General features: G+C 46.4%; 1 long non-coding RNA gene across 1 annotated transcript in view; it reads right to left on the bottom strand.

Moving 5' to 3' along the window:
• Positions 1-1,416: 1,416 nt before the first annotated feature.
• The window catches only part of LOC130235515 (uncharacterized), a 16,800-nt gene continuing 10,950 nt past the window's right edge, over positions 1,417-7,266 (bottom strand). Inside the window, exons 4-5 of the long non-coding RNA XR_008838400.1 lie at positions 5,062-5,220; positions 1,417-1,744 (exon numbers count right to left, since the gene is read on the bottom strand). This is a non-coding gene — a long non-coding RNA (uncharacterized LOC130235515). The remainder of the gene's footprint in view (positions 1,745-5,061; positions 5,221-7,266) is intronic.

Genomic DNA, 7,266 nt, shown 5'->3' with positions numbered 1-7,266 from the left:
TTGTCATTATTCATAAAACTGTGATATAAAACTTACTTTTAAATGCACAGTTGTAAATAAACACTTAAAAGAGTCAAATAGTGAGGTAAAGCTATTTGGCTAAATGGTTGAAAATATTTTTGGTCCATCAGAAAGTGTGGTTATGATAACCATCCGATAAGATAATCCAGCAAAAATGAGTTCTTAAAATGTCCCTAATATAAATATGCAATATGTATACCTCATAATTAAATAATAGAAATCAGGCAATTAAATAATAGCAAGTATAAGTCTGTTATAACGACAGTCTGTGCGTTAAAGCGGGGAGAACACGAGCATGAACGGCATTATCATGATGGGCTCATTCAGTAGCGACCTTGCGTTTATGTGACTTACACTTTCATTAAAAAAACAGCTCCTTATGTCCAGCTTTTCGCTGCTGCCATGCTTGTGTGTGTCACCCAACACACCTTACTCATGCACTGGAAAAAAAACAATCCACTGCATTTGGCGCTGCTTATCTGAACGCAGCCTCAGCCTCTGACAGCAAGGAAAGGCACAGCCAATCAAAATGCTAACGAAAACGAAACTAAATCGAAAGTCACCTAGTCATTTCATGCACTCTTGGAGGGGCCCTGGTGGCCACGGGGCCCTAAGCAGTCGCTTAGTTCGCTTATGCCTTGGGCTGGCTGTACACACGTGTCTGTGATTGGCCGTTTCTGCACTCGTGTGTCTGTGATTGGCCGTTTCTGCACTTGTGTGTCTGTGATTGGCCGTTTCTGCACTAATGTGTCTGTGATTGGCCGTTTCTGCACTCGTGTGTCTGTGATTGGCCGTTTCTGCACTCGTGTGTCTGTGATTGGCCGTTTCTGCACTCGTGTGTCTGTGATTGGCCGTTTCTGCACTCGTGTGTCTGTGATTGGCCGTTTCTGCACTCGTGTGTCTGTGATTGGCCGTTTCTGCACTCGTGTGTCTGTGATTGGCCGTTTCTGCACTCCTGTGTCTGTGATTGGCCGTTTCTGCAGTCGTGTGTCTGTGATTGGCCGTTTCTGAACTCACATGTCTGTGATTGGCCGTTTCTGCATGTTATGTCCTTTAAGATATATGAATATAGTCGCTAATGATCGACTGTAGCCAGATCAGTCTGTTGTAAATGTAATCAGTTGTTTTCATTGAATACACACCCAGAGTGTGTAATAATGCTGAATATTCTACATCTTCATGAGGAGGCGCTCCAGATGTGGAAATATATTTCACACATCTCTATATATTACACATCTGCTAACAGAACCGACTGAGGTGTGACACATTATTCCCCCAGCTGAAACACACTGGACTCGACACGCACATGTATAAGACAGATTGTTTATTTTATAGGAGTATACATGTGCAAACTCCTGCAATGTTTTTATCGTCTCTGTGTGATGATATGATTATAATATTGAAGCATAAATAGAAAAAAAAACAATGAAATGATTAAAGAGGTGCCGGCCGAGACTTAACCCTCGATGCACACAGACTCAGCTGAGGTCTCCATAAATCAGACAGAATGAAGGAGATGAAGATGAAGAGAGGAGAGAATATACCGTCTGCACAGTGCAAACACCAGTACAGCTGTGTGTGTGTGTGTGTGTTCAGACCAAAGGTGCATGTGAACAAGCTCTCAATAACAACTCAAAGTCCATCACTGATGGTGAAGCCCGTCTGCTGTTATTCTCGGGTCAGTCGGAGGACTCACAGCGCCACTGTGTGGCTCCAGTGTGAGCTGCAGAGGTCAGAGACATCACACACACACACACACACACGCACACACACACACGCACACACACACACACACACACACAGAGAGAGAAACTACAGATTAGAGAAACACACACACACACATCCAGATCACACATCAAACTAATGCTCTGAAGATGATCAAATAACTCTCCAAAGCAGCTCAGTTACATTAATTAATGTATATTTTATGCAAATGTTGAAGATGAATAAGCTTGTAGCGGCTTGTTTACATGTGTGATCTCTCTGACCTGATCTCTCTCTCTCTGACTAGTTAAAGTGTTTCCATGTTTGTTCATGCTTCTCTGCTAAACGCCTGGTTCTGATCTCCAAATCCCGCGCTTTATGCAAATGTAATGATGTTCCGTCGACTAAAGCGTCAGATACAGCACGTGTTATTTTAATGAATATTATTATTCACAGAAACATAAGCTACAGATCTTATTTAGCATTCAGATCATGTTATATACAGGCTGTAAAGCGTCATGACAGGCACACACAGAGGCTCTGTCATCACTGTAGGAGTGTGTTGTGATTCAGCAGTCTGTCTTATATGATGCATTTCAGATGAGAATATTTGAGTTCTGAATTCTGCATTCGTGAACTGACATTATTCATATGTGTCGTTCAGATAAACCTTCTGCATTGAAAATATGTCTTTGTTTAATCGTTAATGGTGTGGGTTTCCTCCAGGTGCTCCGGTTTCCCCCACAGTCCAAACACATGCGCTATAGGGGAATTGATCAACTAAACTGGCCGTAGTGTATGAGTGTGTATGGGTGTTTTCCAGTACTGGGTGCGGCTGGAAGGGCATCCGATGTGTAAAACATATGCTGCAATAGTTGGCGGTTCATTCTGCTGTGGCGACCTCTGATAAATAAAGGGACTAAGCTGAAAAGAAAATGAATGAATGCTACTGCCATCCAGTGGACACAATTGGAACAGCAGGTTTTTTATACTTTACAGAATGATCTCGCAGGCCGGATTAACCCGTTTGCGGTGTAGAACCCCTGGTTCTAGAACATCAAAGTCTCCCAGAACACAACCACGTGCCTTTATAATCAAATGAAATGCTGTATTTGACTATTATTTGTCTGTTTTCGCAGAGAGAGGCTACAGTGCTGAATCTGTGTCAATACTGCCGTCTGAGATTCATTAACTGCTCAAATTCATCAATGAATGGTCAAAAATAAAACAGCTGTCCCCTGTGGGCTTCTGTCGCTCATGCGTTTGCTCTTGCTTATCTGTCGCCCTCATCACCTGAGCGCTCACCTTTATTTCTGTCATTTCAGGAGGAGTGAAATATCCACGTGTGTTTCATCTGTAGTGTCTCAGAGCAGCTCCTGAAGTGTGTGTGTGAGCAATCACTTTACAGACTTTAGTTCTGTGTGTATCTGATGATTATATGTGTTGAACATTCAGTTCCCCTGAGGGAGGTTTTCTGGACACATATTCAGCATTTAGTAAAGTACACACTGGCCACTTTATTAGGTACACCTTACTAGTACCACGTCGGACCCCCTTTTGCCTCCAGAACTGCATTAATCCTTCGTGGCAGAGATTCAACAAGCTACTGGAAATATTCCTCAGAGATTTTGCTCCATATTGACATGATAGCATCACACAGTTGCTGCAGATTTGTCGGCTGCACATCCATGATGCCAATCTCCTGTTCTACCACATCCCAAAGGTGCTCTATTGGATTGAGCTCTGGTGACTGTGGAGGCCATTTGAGTACAGTGAACTCATTGTCATGTTCAAGAAACCAGTCTGAGATGATTGGGGCTTTATGACATGGTGCGTTATCCTGCTGGAAGTAGCCATCAGAAGATGGAGACACTGTGCTCATAAAGGGATGGTCATGGTCAGCAACAATACTCAGGTAGGCTGTGGTGGTGACACCATGATCAATTGGTACTAATGGACCCAAAGTGTGCCAAGAAAATCTCCCCCACACCATTACACCACCACCAGCAGCCTGAACCGCTGATACAAGGCAGGATGGATCCATGCTTTCATGTTGTTGAGGCCAAATTGTGAGCCGAGCATCTGAATGTGGCAGCAGAAATGGAGACTCATCAGACCAGGCAACGTTTCTCCAATCTTCTATTGTCCAGTTTTGGTGAGCCTGTGTGAATTGTAGCCTCAGTTTCCTGTTCTTAGCTGACAGGAGCGGCACCCGGTGTGGTCTTCTGCTGCTGTAGCCCATCCGCCTCAAGGTTGGACGTGTTGTGTGTTCAGAGATGCTCTTCTGCAGACCTCGGTTGTAACGAGTGCTTATTTGAGTTCCTGTTGCCTTTCTATCAGCTGGAACCAGTCTGGCCATTCTCCTCTGACCTCTGGCATCAACAAGGCATTTGCCCCCACAGAACTGCCGCTCACTGGATATCTCCTCTTTGTCGGACCATTCTCTGTAAACCCTAGAGATGGTTGTGCGTGAAAATCCCAGTAGATCAGCAGTTTCTGAAATACTCAGAGCAGCCCGTCTGGCAGCAACAACCATGCCACGTTCAGCGTCTCTTAAATCCCCTTTCTTCCCCATTCTGATGCTCGCTTTGACCTGCAGCAGATCGTCTTGACCATGTCTACATGCCTAAATGCAGTGAGCTGCTGCCATGTGATTGGCTGATTAGAAATGTGGTATAACGAGCAGTCGGACAGGTGTACCTAATAAAGTGGCCGGTGATGGTATATTACACACACACTGAGCTCATGTTCAGTCAGCAGCTGGAGTGCTCTGGGTGCACTGTGTGCTATTGGGAAATCGTAAGTGCTGTTCTCTGTTAAAGCCAATGATCTTCACTGCCTGACAGAGGACTGTTTGAATGTGCGTCTCAGACAGCATAAGAAACACTGCAGTAATCTACACTGTCCCCCGCGTCCGTCATGTCTTCACAACATGATCCTGACAGCACATGCGTGTACACGGCGCTTTCGCCTGGCTGTAACGCTTCAGCATCTAAATGAGTGCTGGATTGTGTCAATAGAGCAGCGCTGCTGTGAAGAGACCCGCATCAACCTCAAACACTCAGAGCAAGCGTTTACTGAAGTGTGTGTCGGCACTGATGAAGAGAGCCGCAGCGCCCCCTGCTGTCAGAGCTCAGCTAGAGATGCTCATCTGTGCTGTTAAAACACTTCTAGAACACACACTGCAGCAGAATCTCTGTGTGTGTGTGTGTGTGTTATATTAAGACCAGCTGCAGCTCTGCCTTATAAATCATCTGAACATGGCCTACTAAAGCCCAGATGCCCTGAGAGAGGGCTCACACACACACGCATACGCACACACACGCACAAACACACCTGACGGGAGGACGCTGACAGACACTGGAGCATCACTATCTGGACACCTGAAGGAGAAACACACACACACACACACACACACACACACACAGACACACACGCACAAACACACCTGACGGGAGGACGCTGACAGACACTGGAGCATCACTATCTGGACACCTGAAGGAGAAACACACACACACACACACACACATCAGAACTGCAAACATTAACTGGCAATATTATGGGATGTACAGCTGTGGTGTGTGTGTGTACAGTATAGTCCAGCTTTGGTGTGTGTATGTGTGTGTACAGATTGGAGTGTGTGTACAGTATGTTGTGTGCACAGTATGGAGTGTGTGCTGGTGCTCCGCTGGTCTTCTGGTTGAGTGTGTGTGTGTGTGTGTGTGTGCTGCTGCTCCGCTGGTCTTCTGGTTGAGTGTGTGTGTGTGTGTGTGTGCTGCTGCTCCGCTGGTCTTCTGGTTGAGTGTGTGTGTGTGTGCTGCTGCTCCGCTGGTCTTCTAGTTGAGTGTGTGTGTGTGTGTGCTGCTGCTCCGCTGGTCTTCTAATTGAGTGTGTGTGTGTGTGTGCTGCTGCTCCGCTGGTCTTCTGGTTGAGTGTGTGTGTGTGTGTGTGTGTGCTGCTGCTTCGCTGGTCTTCTGGTTGAGTGAGTGTGTGTGTGTGTGTGCTGCTGCTCCGCTGGTCTTCTAATTGAGTGTGAGTGTGTGTGTGTTCTGTTGCTCCGCTGGTCTTCTAATTGAGTGTGAGTGTGTGTGTGTTCTGTTGCTCCGCTGGTCTTCTGGTTGAGTGTGTGTGTGTGTGTGTGTGTTCTGTTGCTCCGCTGGTCTTCTGGTTGAGTGTGTGTGTGTGTGTGTGTGTGTGTGTGTGTGCTGCTGCTCCGCTGGTCTTCTAATTGAGTGTGTGTGTGTGTGTGTGCTGCTGCTCCGCTGGTCTTCTGGTTGAGTGTGTGTGTGTGTGTGTGTGCTGCTGCTCCGCTGGTCTTCTGGTTGAGTGTGTGTGTGTGTGCTGCTGCTCCGCTGGTCTTCTAATTGAGTGTGTGTGTGTGTGTGTGTGTGCTGCTGCTCCGCTGGTCTTCTGGTTGAGTATGTGTGTGTGTGTGTGCGCGCGTTCTGCTGCTCCGCTGGTCTTCTGGTTGAGTATGTGTGTGTGTGTGTGTTCTGTTGCTCCGCTGGTCTTCTGGTTGAGTGTGTGTGTGTGTGTTCTGTTGCTCCGCTGGTCTTCTGGTTGAGTGTGTGTGTGTGTGCTGCTGCTCCGCTGGTCTTCTGGTTGAGTGTGTGTGTGTGTGTGTGCTGCTGCTCCGCTGGTCTTCTGGTTGAGTGTGTGTGTGTGTGTGTGTTCTGTTGCTCCGCTGGTCTTCTGGTTGAGTGTGTGTGTGTGTGTTCTGTTGCTCCGCTGGTCTTCTGGTTGAGTGTGTGTGTGCTGCTGCTCCGCTGGTCTTCTGGTTGAGTATGTGTGTGTGTGTGTGCGCGCGTTCTGCTGCTCCGCTGGTCTTCTGGTTGAGTATGTGTGTGTGTGTGTGTTCTGTTGCTCCGCTGGTCTTCTGGTTGAGTGTGAGCGGCTGGAAAAGAGACCGGTTCACTGTGAGAATAGTAGAGCGTCTCAGACAGCGCCACGGCCCCGCAATCAGCCGCTCCGACACAGACACACACACACTGCTGATGCTGATACACACTCCAGCAATACACACACCGCTGCTCCAGCCAGAGGAACATCAGGATCTGTCAATTCATCTCAATCTCCACAGCACATTCACTGATGAAGGAGGAGGAGACGACAACACTGCAGAGAGAGAGAGAGAGTGTGTGTGTGTGTGTGTGTGTGTGTGTGTGTGTGTGTGTGTGTGTGCAGTACCGACACTCCCTATATGCAGAGTATGCAGGTTGCACCACCTCCGGAAGAGGCCACCATCTCGGTTGCTCAAACAATGATTCATATTTATGCAGTGATATTAACACAAGCCGAGTGTAAATAAACATATGTTGATAATACGTTGATAATATGTTGATAATGTGTTGATAACATGTTGATAACATGTTGATAATGTGTTGATAACGTGTTGATAATATGTTGATAACGTTGATAATATGTTGATAACATGTTGATAACATGTTGATAATGTGTTGATAATGTGTTGATAACATCTTGATAACGTTGATAATATGTTGATAACATGTTGATAATGTGTTGATAACATGTTGATAATGT

This window comes from Danio aesculapii, chromosome 9 (genome assembly GCF_903798145.1).
Source record: "Danio aesculapii chromosome 9, fDanAes4.1, whole genome shotgun sequence".
Taxonomy (NCBI): Eukaryota; Metazoa; Chordata; class Actinopteri; order Cypriniformes; family Danionidae; genus Danio; species Danio aesculapii.
This window is presented reverse-complemented; position numbering and strand designations above follow the sequence as displayed.